The sequence below is a fragment of the Salvelinus fontinalis genome, chromosome 40, assembly GCF_029448725.1.
Source record: "Salvelinus fontinalis isolate EN_2023a chromosome 40, ASM2944872v1, whole genome shotgun sequence".
Lineage (NCBI taxonomy): Eukaryota > Metazoa > Chordata > Actinopteri > Salmoniformes > Salmonidae > Salvelinus > Salvelinus fontinalis.
Genome location: NC_074704.1, coordinates 16,678,480 through 16,692,859, shown reverse-complemented (window position 1 = coordinate 16,692,859; position 14,380 = coordinate 16,678,480). Strand labels below are relative to the sequence as shown.

The 14,380-nt window shown below is 40.2% G+C and overlaps 1 long non-coding RNA gene across 1 annotated transcript in view; it reads left to right on the top strand.

Moving 5' to 3' along the window:
• Window positions 1-7,737, top strand: part of LOC129839420 (uncharacterized) — a 59,475-nt gene extending 51,738 nt beyond the window's left edge. Inside the window, exon 3 of the long non-coding RNA XR_008757018.1 lies at window positions 7,634-7,737. This is a non-coding gene — a long non-coding RNA (uncharacterized LOC129839420). The remainder of the gene's footprint in view (window positions 1-7,633) is intronic.
• Window positions 7,738-14,380: the final 6,643 nt, after the last annotated feature.

Below are 14,380 nucleotides of genomic sequence, written 5' to 3'. Positions count from 1 at the left end.
TCCCAATCCAACCTGACAGAGCTTGAGAGGATCTGCAGAGAAGAATGGCAGAAACTCCCCAAATACAGGTGTGCCAAGCTTGCAGTGTCATACCCAAGGAGACTCGAGGCTGTAATTGCTGCCACAGGTGCTTCAACAAAGTACTGAACAAAGGGTCTGAATACTTATGTAAATGTGATATTTCCGTTTCGAAGGAACAGTTTTCATGTGGTTTTGATGGAACGTTTTCTTAACGTTTCTCGGAACAATTTGAGAACATTACTTTAAATAAAACAATGAGGAAACCCTTAGAAACCATTGTGCTGAATTACTATTTGAAAACATTCCCAACATCAAACCAGTTGGAGAACGTACCTAGAACAATTATTTATTATATTTATATATTTTTTATTGAATATTAAAACATACAATCTACTTGCAGTACATTACATTACATTCAGTCATCTAACAGACTCCCATTCAGAGCGACACACAGAAGCAACAGGGTCAATGACCTGCTCAAGGGCACGTCGACAGATCTCCCACAAGGTCAAAACAGAAACCCGAACCAGCAACCTATAAGCCAACGGCCCAAGCTCCCTACTGACAGGCCACCAGCCCACCAATTCCCCGAAGGCTCAAATGAAATTAATGAAATTAAATCAAATTCAAATATGTTTGACTGTATGTATGGCACTATTTACATGTGTGTATGTCTGTGTGTGTCCATGTATGTGCGTTTCAATTAAATTGTGTGCATATGCATGTGTACAAACACATGGGCGGCATCAGCCTCAGGAAAACCGGCATTAGCTGTAACCACGTTGCCCCTCAGTGTCATTCAAACATACTTTTTGTTTTATTTTGACCTTATTTTTTGACTTTTATCTTTGACCGTTATTCTGTCCCAACCCTCAGCTTCCCTCAGCCCATCCCACCTATCTCTGCTGGCCATCACTATGCTGTGATGTTTAACATACAATTTGAATCTATCTAATCAAATAGGATCCACAGATTGCCAGTTGAAGATAAACACTTTTACTAAGAGTATTAGTATATTAGTAATCGACTGACCAGGTCTCTTCAGATCTCCCAACAATGCTATTTCTAGGTTAAATGTTATATTAACATTATGCTTTTTCAGCCATTCCTGAACCTGAGAACAGAAACAGGCTACCTGAGGGCAATACCAAAACAAATGGTCAATTTAATCTGTATCCTCACAACAAAATCTGCAAAGCTGCGATGATTGTATGCCCTCAAATATTCAACATTTTGTTGGTGGCAAGAATTCTGTACAATCATTTTGTTGGCAAGAATTCTGTACAATAATTTTAGCTGAGAAGCACGAAATCTTGAATCTTTCATTGAGCAATTCTGATAACTCCATGAAATACACAACTACAACACCTCACTTAAAAAAAAAAAAGTGTCACAAGCTAGATTAGTTTTGGATTTTGTGAAGCAGTTCTCCAAGATCTCAGGTTTGTTATTAAATCTTTCCAAATGTGAGATGTTTGTTCTGAAAGGAGCTGTCAATCCAGCAGATTGTAACATCTCTGAAAAGATACTGTAACTTACCTCGGTGTAAAGACCACAAAAAATCTCAAGGTTAGGGAGGGATTCAAGTCTTTGAGGAAGGGTGCTATTTTCCAAGGCTGAGGGGCTATCTCATGCATCCTAGCTTGTTTCATCTATTGACATTTCCAAATCCACTTGCTGTACCTTAGATAGGCTATTGTACAACTTCATATGGAAAAACAAGCCACATAAGATAAAAATAGATGTTATCACCAACAGGGTTTGTGATGGCGGTCTACAGTGTATTGCAAAAGTATTCACCCCCCTTGGCATGTTTCATATTTTGTTGCATTACAATCTGTAATTTAAATTGATTTTTTATTTGGATTTCATGTAATAGACATACACAAAACAGTCCAAATTGGTGAAGTGAAATGAACAAAAATTACTTGTTTCAAAAAATGTAAAAGAATGTAAAACGGAAAAGTGGTAAGTGCATATGTATTCACCCCTTTGCTATGAAGCCCCTAAATAGAATCTGATGCAACCAATTACCTTCAGAAGTCACATAATGAATTAAATAAAGTCCACCAAGTGTCACATGATCTGTCACATGATCTCAGTATATATACACCTGTTCTGAAAGGCCGCAGAGTCTGCAACACCACTAAGCAAGGTGCACCACCAAGCAAGCGGCACCATGAAGACCAAGGAGCTCTCCAAACAGGAGAAGTAAAGATCAGGGTTGGATTATAAAAAATATCAGAAACTTTGAACATCCCAGAGAGCACCATTAAATCCATTATTAAAAAATGGAAAGAATTTGACACCACAACAAACTTGCCAAGAGAGGGCTGCCCACCAAAACTCGCGGACCTGGCAAGGAGGGCATTAATCAGAGAGGCAACAAAGAGACCAAAGATAACTCTGAAGGAGCTGCAAAGCTCCACAGCGGAGATTGGAGTATCTGCAATAACGCTGCTTTTTGGCCACCAAGGAAAATGCTATGTCTGGCACAAACCAAACACCTCTCATCACCTCGAGAACACCATCCGTTTTTCATCAGCAGGGACTGGGAAACTGGCCGGAATTGAAGGAATGATGGATGGCGCTAAATGCAGGGATATTCTTGAGGGAAACCTGTTTCAGTCTTCCAGATATTTGAGACTGGGACGGAGGTTCACCTTCCAGCAGGACAATGACCCTAAGCACACTGCTAAAACAACACTCGAGTGGTTTAAGGGGAAACATTTAAATGTATTAGAATGGCCAAGTCAAAGCCCAGACCTCAATCCAATTGAGAATCTGTGCTATGACTTAAAGATTGCTGTACACCAGCGGACCCCATCCAACTTGAAGGAGCTGGAGCAGTTTTGCCTTGAAGAATGGGCAAAAATCCCGGTGGCTAGATGTGCCAAGCTTATAGAGACATATCCCAAGAGACTTGCAGCTGTACTTGCTGCAAAAGGTGTCTCTACAAAGTATTGACACCGGGGGGTGAATAGTTATACACGCTCAAGTTTTCAGTTTTTTATTTTGCATCTTCAAAGTGGTAGGCATGTTGTGTAAATCAAATGATAAAAGCCCCCAAAAATCGATTTGAATTCCAGGTTGTAAGGCAACAAAATAGGAAAAATGCCAAGGGGGTGAATACTTTCGCAAGGCACTGTAAATGTCTTAGACTTCACTCTCTTCAATCAGATATCAAAAGTCAACTGGGTTAAAAGGTACATAAAAAATCCTCAGTTTCTGGAATATTATACCTCATTTTGTTTTTCAGAAACTCGGAGGGCTTAATATTTTAGTACAATGTCCGTATATTGTGGGTAAACTTCCTGTGAAATTGGCAGCTTTTCACAAGCAGGCTTTAATGTGCATAGAAACTTGATGTTATTTTACCGTAACTGGTTCTAGAAAAACATTGTCCTTGTCAGCCAATTAGTTAGTATTAGTGGGAATCTATTTACGTGGAGATAATTTATGGAAAGATACACCTTTGAGGTTTCAAGCAAGGAATATGACACTGTTATAAAAGCTATACCTAGTGGGATAAAATCTTTACTTCAGAATAATGCATATTTTGTAATATCTCCTATTGTAAGCGATATCCAGGTAAATGGCATCGGTTACCTAGATAATAAATTCAACAATAGTTTATTAAGGGATATCTTCTACAGGAAGTCTATTTCCTTTGCGATATTTTGTTGGACTTCATCGTTTGATGTAACTGCTTGGCTCACTCCACACAAATTTATGGTGACCAATAAAGTAAAGGAGATCTCCTTTAAGATGATCCATAGATTCTATCCGTGTAATAGCTTGATTTCTAATTATATACCTGATGTTACCAGTGAATGCAGTTTTTGTGAACTAGAAACTGAATCTATTGAACACTTATTCTGTCATTGTTTATATAGTGAAGTGTTCTGGACTGATGTAAAACTAAATCTTGGCAACAAAATGCATACAACCATTGAAATATCTAAGTTTGACATATTATTTTACTACACTGACTCCACAATTGAACGTGAGTATGTCATAAATCTCTAGTTTTTTAGGAAAAATTTTCATATACAAATTAAAATGTAAGAAGAAAAAGCCCCTTTCCTTAATTGTTTTATCTGATTTGTAATGTAATGTAATGATGTGATGTAATGATGTGCGCTGAGAGTCGGGAAGCAAGTTCAGGGAGTGATTGTTTCAATAAATAAACCCAACCTAATACAAAATAAGAAACACGGACAACGCACAGACATGACACAGTAACAAGAACGCCTGGGGAAGGAACCAAAGGGAGTGACAGATATAGCGAAGGTAATTAGGGAAGTGATGGAGTCAAGGTGAGTGATGATGCGCAGATGCGCGTAACAATGGTGACAGGTATGCGCCATCAGAGGCCGGAGGCCAGAAAGGGGCCGGACAGGAAGCACAAGTGACACTACATGTCTGTATTTGAATTGATAAAATGTGGATTTGTATATATCTTTTTTTCTTCACTTATTTCTTTGTGGAATCCCTCTGGCTGTTCTGTTTATGTTTTGCATGTTACTTAATAAAATAAAAAATAAATTTTAATTTTAATTTAATTAAAATAAAAAAATTGAAAAATTCACAACTCTAACATTCCAAGTGACAATGTCATTTAAAAACGAAATACCATTTTCAAACATCTTTTCCATAAAAACAAGTATTTTAACAACTAGCACATACATCCCAGCTAGCAATGAGGAATCGACCCAGATGCGGCCATCTTCCGGGAGGCCGGAACTGATTGAATTGGTTCGGAATCGGGTGTCGGACTCTGCCTAGAATCAAAATGAATGATTGCCCAGAATCGGCCCAAGTACATCGGGCCATTTCCATCTACCGCAATTCAGACGACTTTGCCGGCATCTTACCAGAATCCCCCCAGAAGCAGCCGATGCGAATTTAAATAAACGTATACAAACTTACCTGATTTATTAATTTTAAATATTACTATTATACATTTTATACATAAAAATTATACCCATCCACAAAGTTAAAAAATATTTTTTTTACCCCTCTTTCGTCATGTAACCCTGTTTGAACGTTCAGAAAACATTCTGGTAAAGTAATGAAATACCAAGAAAAAATATGTTTTTTTGTGTGAAGTTCCTTAAATGTGCTGAAAATGTTCCAAAGCCAAGTAACTATCCTGCACCATTCCCAGAAAGTTGTGTGAAGGTTGTATGTAAAATAACCATCGGACAACCAAGTTGTAAGATATGGTTGTAAAAGTTGTAAAATATGGTTATCAGAATGTTATGTGCTAGCAGGAATCAGTCTGGTCATTGATTGTGCAAGTCTTGCAATGCTGAATCATACTGCTCTTGTTCCCGTAACAGCTTCAAACCAGGGAAGTAAACAGGAGGTAGACAGGGAGCAACACAGACACTGGGCGAAAAGGGTCCATATTAAGGAATATCTTTACATGACACGTTTTTCATATTCTAGAGAATACAGGCCATTTCCAATGCATATTTGGAGTTTTGTGGATTTGCACCATATCCTGACAAATTCTGAACCCAGATGTGTCTTTTAGACTTATATCATATTGGGATTACTCTGAACATCACACATGGACATTTCCTATGGCCGAATATGGACATATTCACATCCTGAGATATGTGACATCCTATTTTCTCTCTTCATGTTGACGTGTACAGACTGAATACATCGCATAACTGTGTGTTTCTCAGCACATTCAAGATAATAAGCTACATTGATTCCAGATATGCTTCCCCTGGCTGAGTTCAATATCCGGATCTTGATATGTTTTTCGATATGCTGAAAATAAGGACTATTTCTGAGATTTCAGCACATGCTCAATCATTTGTCAAATGTGAAATCCATATATTTCTTTCATGCACAAATCATTTTGAGATTCCTTCCAGGATATCATACATGGTAGGGCCGGATATTGACTCATTAGATATCCTGATGTAGGCCTATGTGGACATCTCAATTTCTCTATATGATGACAAATACTGACAGTAGGCCTACTTAGTATGTTTTCTCAATACAATGCATATGCTCCTGACTGAGGTCCATAATCAGGTTCTTGATATGCTTTTAGATATGCTAAATAATGTTTGAGTTATTTGAGTTTTCAGGACATGTTCAATAATTGGACAAATATTACATCCATATAATTGTTTCAGACACTAGCTTACTTTTTGTATGCAATCTGCATGGGCACTCGCAAACTGCAAGCTAAAAGCCCTGTATCTGGTAGCCTAGCACTAATAATCACTTATTTTCTGCTGAGTTCCAACTGTCATTTTTGAATTTGGGCGCCACAAATGAGTTTATAAATAGTGTGTGGTCGAACTGACAACTGGAGAAACAAAGAAGTGAGAAGCTGTGTAGAAAATAACGTTACTTCAAAGAAGTCAACGCTAAAGTGAGTAGCTAATTTGAGATGTTTTATTTGTCTTAGTAACGTTAACTAGAATCAAGAATGTTAGCTAATTTGGCCAGCAGTCAGTAGGGCTGGCCAGAAAGCTAGGCTTTATAGGGGGTAAAAGCTAACTGATAACCTATCTAACTAAGGAATAACAAGTTACTCCCCTTCAGTTTTTTTACCCCCTATCAAGCCTCAAGCTGACAGCTAACGTTTTAAAACGTTTGGGCGTATTTTGTATTACTGGTTAATTTAAGATAGCTAACATAAACTCGCTGACTTTTGTACATCGCCTTAGTCCGTACAATTGACATTATTTTAGCGCCCAAAAAACGTAACACTTCCAGATCAACTGTAATGTCAATACCATTGTAAAGCACAATTTTTCCCCTTTCCAACAAAATCCATTATGAGACCTCCACGCTGCCCGTATCTGCATGATTCAAGAAGGCAATGAGCTCCGTCGGGTCTTTTTAAAAATGGCGGGTGGGGAAGCAAAACTAATGCGTGATAGTGAGAAGGAGAGATGTCGTGTGGGGAAACAGCTTTTTTTCACTCGCTCTGTCCAACTTTATCACCTTATCGCCACTAAAATGTAAATAAAACACTATAAAGAGTTTATATAATGTGTCATTACATACCTATTTGTGTCGAATCGGGTTTTTAGGGCGGTGCTAAAGTGATCTTCAGAAGTAAACAGTGGCTTTTGAGAGTCATGATCGCTTGCAGTGATGATGCAAAAAATGACTAGGTATCCCCCTTTACCCCGTCACTGTCCATTTCTTGTTTTTAATTAAATGATGAGAAAAGTTCTACACCTGGTGGAGAGAGATTGTAAGACAGAAATAGTTGCTTTATACGTGCTGTACGTTACGGCATGACACGTCACGATGTAACGGAGGGTCCGTTTTTTCAACTTTTTTCCAATACTATAGAGCCATTACCATGTCGATTAACGTAGTAGTACACACCCCAGATTTTGAAGTCAACACAGTCGTTACAGTCCCATTCGTTTTCTTTGCAGCCTTGTCTGAATGTCGCGGTTGCGCACATTTGTACAGAATGGGGTGAGTTTACGTTACCTTTTTTCAGTTCGTTTTCTCATCATGAATGGAGCAGGTAGAGCAGCTCCATTACCTCGTGTATGGTTATGTGAAATGACAATATGTTCATGCAATATCGACACAATTTTGATTCATGCATTTACAGTTTGGAGTGGACCACAGACCAACACTACCACCATGGACTGCGGGGGACCGGCGCCGCTGACGACCCAATCTGCAACCATCGCATCCATCGTCCATGATAAACATTTCTGGCAGGGGGATTTGAGGGTGTGTAACTTATTTTCTGTAAAAGTTATTCTTTTTTTTTTAGCAAAGATTGGCTTATGTTTGCATCTTTACAGAAAACAGGTGTGATTGGAGCTCTGGATTTGCTATGCTGCAATTTTTTTGACAGAAATAACAGAGAAATGCTTTGGATTAAATATGACGATGTTTGCTTTTCAGCCCATTACTGAATATGGTGCAAATGTATGCTCAGATACGCTATATATACAAAAGTATGTGGACAACCTTCCAAATGAGTGGATTTGGCTATTTCAGCCACACCCGACAGGTGTATAACATCGAACACACAGCCATGTGATCTCCATAGACAAACATTGGCAGTTGAATGGCCTTATTAAAGAGCTCAGTGACTTTCAATGTGGCACCGTCATAGGATGGCACCTTTCCATCAAGTCTGTTCGTCAAATTTCTGCCCTGCTAGAGCTACCCTTTACGGAGTTAAAATATTATACAAATATTTCCACATACTTTAATACAAAGTGAAACTTAAAGTCCAATACAGCTAATGAAAGACACAGATCTTGTGAATCCAGTCAACTTGTCCGATTTTTAAAATGTTTTACAGGGAAGACACAATATGTAAAGATGTACATCTATTACCTAAAAACACATTAGCATAATCCACCATCTTTTATTTGTCCACCAACACCAGTAGCCATCACCAATTCGACTAAACTAAGATATTTATAGCCCCTAACCAACAAAAAAACTCATCAGATGACAGTCTGATAACATATTTATGGTATGGGATAGGTTTTGTTAGAAAAAAGTGCATATTTCAGGTAGATGGCATAGGTTACAATTGCACCCACCGTCACAAATGGAATAGAAAAACTACTTAGAGCAACGTGTTTACCTACTTACTAATCATCAAACATTTCGTAAAAATACACAGCATACACGAATCGAAAGACACAGATCCTGTGAATACAGACAATATTTCAGATTTTCTAAGTGTCTTACAGCGAAAACACAATAAATCGTTATATTAGCGTAGCACATAGCACATAGCAGCCCAGCATTGATTCTAGCCAAAGTGAGCGATAAAAGTCAACATCGCCAAAAGATATTAATTTTTTCACTAACCTTCTCAGAATTCTTCCGATGACACTCCTGTAACATCATATTACACAATCCATATAGAGTTTGATCGCAAATGTTTATATTTTGCCACCAAAATCATGGTTAGACAATGTGAAATGTAGACAAGCTGGTCAGAAAAAGTCCTTGCGCCACTTAGACAGTGATCTACTCTTATACATAAATACTCATAAACGTGACTAAAAAATATAGGGTGGACAGGGATTGATAGACAATTTAATTCTTAATACAATTGCGGAATAACATTTTTTAATTTATCCTTACTTTTCAATACAGTTTGCGCCAAGCGAAGCTACGTCAAAAAACACGGCGTCCTAAGCCACTAAAATGTTTCGACAGAAACACGATTTATCATAATAAAAATGTCCTACCTTGAGCTGTTCTTCCATCAGTATCTTGGGCAAAGGATCCTTTCTTGGGAGAAATCGTCTTTTGGTGGAAAGCTGTCCTCTTGCCATGTGGAAATGTCAACTGCGTTCGGGATGAACTGAAAAGCGTGCCCAACTATTCACATCGTTGCAAAAATAAATGTCCCAAAATCGCACTAAACGGATATAAATTGCTATAAAACGCTTTAAATTAACTACCTTATGATGTTTTTAACTCCCATAACGAGTAGAAACATGACCCGAGTAATATTACCCCCTTCACTAATGCTTGGAACAGGAGCGGGCCGGTGTCCTCTAGGCGCATGACGCAGCTCCAAAAGAATGACTAGCTTCAGGGTTTTTTCATTTGTAGGGCCTGTGAACGCGCAATCGACCCCATTGGAATCGTCATCACGTAAAGGCATCCAGGGGAAGACGTAAGAAGTGTCCGTATAGTCATAGCAATATCAGTGCCGTTTTAACTGACTTCAGAACAGTGGCCAACATTTCTGAAATCTGAATCCATGTCAGGGAAATTGCTGTAGAATGGGCTCTGTTCCACTTAGAGACAAAATTTCAACTCCTATAGAAACTATAGACTGTTTTCTATCCAATAATAATAATAATATGCATATTGTACGATCAAGGATTTTGTGGGAAGCCGTTTCAAAAATTACCCAATTAGCATAAATAGTCTAAACAGCGCCCCCATCCCCAACAGGTTAATGTGTGAAAGTTAAATATTTAAAAAAAAAATTTTTTTTGAATTTCGCGGCACTGGTTTTTCAGTGGGGGGGGGGGGATGTGCCGCTAGCGCCACGCTGATCCTAGACAGGTTAACAAAAACAACAAAGAATCTACGAACATCCAGTAAAGAGCGCACTAAGGCACTAACTGAAAACATAACATTATCCGACAAACTCAGGTGGGAAAAGGACCACAAGTATGATCCGCAATTAGAGGCAACAATAATCAGCTGCCTCCAATTGGGAACCATACTCACACCAACATAGAAATATCAAAACTAGAACACCCCCTAGTCACGCTCTGACCTAACCCTGAGGGCTCTCTATGGTCAGGGCGTGACAATAATTCACTGTATGACAATTCCAGTGGGTCAGAAGTTTACATATAATAAGTTGACTGTGCCTTTAAACAGCTTGGAAAATTCCAGATAATGATGTCAGGGCTTTAGAAGCTTCTGATAGGCTAATTGACATCATTTGAGTCAATTGGAGGTGTACCTGTGGATGTATTTCAAGGCCTACCTTCAAACTCAGTGCCTCTTTGCTTGACATCATGGGAAAATCAAAAGAAATCAGCCAAGACCTCCGAAAAACAATTGCAGACCTCCACAAGTCTGGTTCATCCTTGGGAGCAAATTCCAAACGCATGAAGGTACCATGTTCATCTGTACAAACAATAGTATGCAAGTATAAACACCATGGGACCACGCAGCCATCATACCGCTCAGGAAGGATACACGTTCTGTTTCCTAGAGATGAACGTACTTTGGTGCGAAAAGTGCAAATCAATCCCAGAACAACAGCAAAGGACCTTGTGAAGATGCTGGAGGAAACAGGTACAAAAGTATCTATATCCACAGTAAAACGAGTCCTATATCTGTGACAACACAGAGGCGGATGCAAGATGCAAGCAACGATGGTTTAATGAAATACAGTTTACAGCAGCAACAGGACAGACAGACTGTACTCAGACGGAATCCGACCCAGGAACTATGGCGCATATACCGATGATAGCGTGCTGAGAAATCCAGGGGAATGTGTCCGGATGGGTAGGAAGGAGCCCAGAAGATAATCCACACAAGGGCGCCGAGAGAAAGAGCCCAGACACACGACACAAACTCAGGGAAGTAACAATGATCTGACAAAAAGAAACACTGGTTACAGAACATATAAAGAGAAGATAAGTGATTCCAGCTGGCGCAGACAATCAGGCCGAGATTGGGAACCACGCCCACACAAACACGGGAGAGAGAGAGAGAGAGAGAGAGAGAGAGAGAGAGAGAAAAAGAGAAAGAGAGAGAGAGAGGGAGGCAGTGGATTCATGAACCGTGACTATACCCCCCCCCCCTAGGAACGCCTCTTGGCGTTCCCAGGCGAATTTACCTGTCGATTGAAATCATCGATAAGGGAGTGATCCAGAATGTCCCTAGCAGGTACCCAACTTCTCTCCTCCGGACCGTAACCCTCCCAGTCCACCAGGTACTGGATTCCGCGTCCCCTCCTTCTAGAGTCCAAAATACGATTGACAGAAAAGGTGGGTTCCCCATCAACAAGTCGTGGCGGCGGGGGAACCGGGACCGGCGGGTTAATGCGTGCCTGAAACACAGGTTTTATTTTAGACACATGAAAGGTAGGATGAATTCTCCTATACGCCGGAGGAAGCTTGAGCCGGACCGCCACCGGACTAATGATCCTGGTGACTTTAACCTGTTGGGGATGGGGGCGCTGTTTAGACTATTTATGCTAATCTGGCTAATTTTTGAAACGGCTTCCCACAAAATCCTTGATCGTACAATATGCATATTATTATTATTATTGGATAGAAAACAGTCTATAGTTTCTATAGGAGTTGAAATTTTGTCTCTAAGTGGAACAGAGCCCATTCTACAGCAATTTCCCTGACATGGATTCAGATTTCAGAAATGTTGGCCACTCTTCTGAAGTCAGTTAAAACGGCACTGATATTGCTATGACTATACGGACACTTCTTACGTCTTCCCCTGGATGCCTTTACGTGATGACGATTCCAATGGGGTCGATTGCGCGTTCACAGGCCCTACAAATCAAAAAACCCTGTAGCTAGCAAGTCTTTCCTTGCTGCGTAACGCGCGTGCTGGACACCGACCCGCTCCTGTTCCAAGCGTTAGTTTAGCCTGTTATATTTCTCCGGTCATCTTTTCACTCGTTATAGGAGTTAAAAACATCATAAGGTAGTTAATTTAAAGCGTTTTATAGCAATTTATATCCGTTTAGTGCGATTTTGGGACATTTATTTCTTTAACGCTGTGAATAGGTGGGCACGCTTTCAGTTCATCCCGAACGCAGTTGGCATTTTCACATGGCAAGAGGACAGCTTTCCACCAAAAGACGATTCCTCCCAAGAAAGGATCCTTTGCCCAAGATACTGATGGAAGAACAGCTCAAGGTAGGACATTTTTATTATGATAAATCGTGTTTGTCGAAACATTTTAGTGGCTTAGGACGCCATGTTTTTTGACGTAGCTTCGCTTGGCGCAAACTGTATTGAAAAGTAAGGATAAATAAAAAAATGTAATAACGCAATTGTATTAAGAATTAAATTGTCTATCAATCCCTGTCCACCCTATATTTTTTAGTCACGTTTATGAGTATTTATGTATAAGAGTAGATCACTGTCTAAGTGGCGCAAGGACTTTTTCTTTACCAGCTTGTCTACATTTCACATTGTCTAACCATGATTTTGGTGGCTAAATATAAACATTTTCGATCAAACTGTATATGCATGTTGTAATGTGATGTTACAGGAGTGTCATCGGAAGAATTCTGAGAAGGTTAGTGAAAAAATTAATATCTTTTGGCGATGTTGACTTTTATCGCTCACTTTGGCTAGAATCAATGCTGGGCTGCTAATTGCTATGTGCTAAGCTAATATAACGATTTATTGTGTTTTCGCTGTAAGACACTTAGAAAATCTGAAATATTGTCTGTATTCACAGGATCTGTGTCTTTCGATTCGTGTATGCTGTGTATTTTTACGAAATGTTTGATGATTAGTAAGTAGGTAAACACGTTGCTCTAAGTAGTTTTTCTATTCCATTTGTGACGGTGGGTGCAATTGTAACCTATGCAATCTACCTGAAATATGCACTTTTTTCTAACAAAACCTATCCCATACCATAAATATGTTATCAGACTGTCATCTGATGAGTTTTTTTGTTGGTTAGGGGCTATAAATATCTTAGTTTAGTCGAATTGGTGATGGCTACTGGTGTTGGTGGACAAATAAAAGATGGTGGATTATGCTAATGTGTTTTTAGGTAATAGATGTACATCTTTACATATTGTGTCTTCCCTGTAAAACATTTTAAAAATCGGACAAGTTGACTGGATTCACAAGATCTGTGTCTTTCATTAGCTGTATTGGACTTTAATGTGTGAAAGTTAAATATTTTAAAAAAATATTTTTTTTGAATTTCGCGGCACTGGTTTTTCAGTGGGGGGGGGGGGGTGTGCCGCTAGCGCCACGCTGATCCTAGACAGGTTAAACGGGCCGATAAATTTGGGGGCAAGCTTGTTCGAAACGGATCGGAGTGGAATGTTCTTAGTAGAAAGCCACACTCCTTGGCCAACGACATATACCGGAGGCTTCGACCGGCGGCGATCGGCCTTAGCCTTGGTGCACGCCCCCACCCGGAGAAGAGTCTCACGGGCTCTGCTCCATGCGTGACGGCACCTCTGGATGAAAGCGTGAGCGGAGGGCACAGTGACCTCGAACTCCGTACTGGGAAAGATAGGTGGCTGGTAACCTAAACTACACTCAAACGGAGAGAGACCCGTGGCTGCCACTGGCAACGAATTGTGAGCGTACTCAACCATAGAGAGTTGTTGACTCCAGGAAGAGGGATTCTTAGAAACCAAACATCGCAACACTCTCTCCAAATCTTGGTTGGCCCTCTCCGTTTGACCGTTGCTCTGGGGATGAAACCCTGAAGACAGACTGACACTCGCTCCCAGTAACCTACAAAACTCTTGCCAAAACTTGGACACAAATTGGGGCCCCCTGTCAGAAACTACGTCCATCGGCAGGCCATGTAAGCGAAAGACGTGATCCACGACAGTTACCGCTGTCTCCTTGGCAGATGGTAATTTAGGCAAGGGAATAAAATGAGCCGCCTTCGAGAACCGGTCCACCACGGTCAAAACAACCGTCTTGCCCTGGGAGGGCGGGAGGGCGGTAACAAAATCTAGCGCGATGTGGGACCAGGGTCTCGAAGGGACCGACAGCGGTTGGAGTAACCCATCTGGAGGTCGATTAGAAGTCTTCCCAGTGGCACAAACCGAGCAAGCCAAGACAAAACTGTGAATGTCACGAGCCATCAGTGGCCACCAAAAGCGTTGCTTAACCAAAAA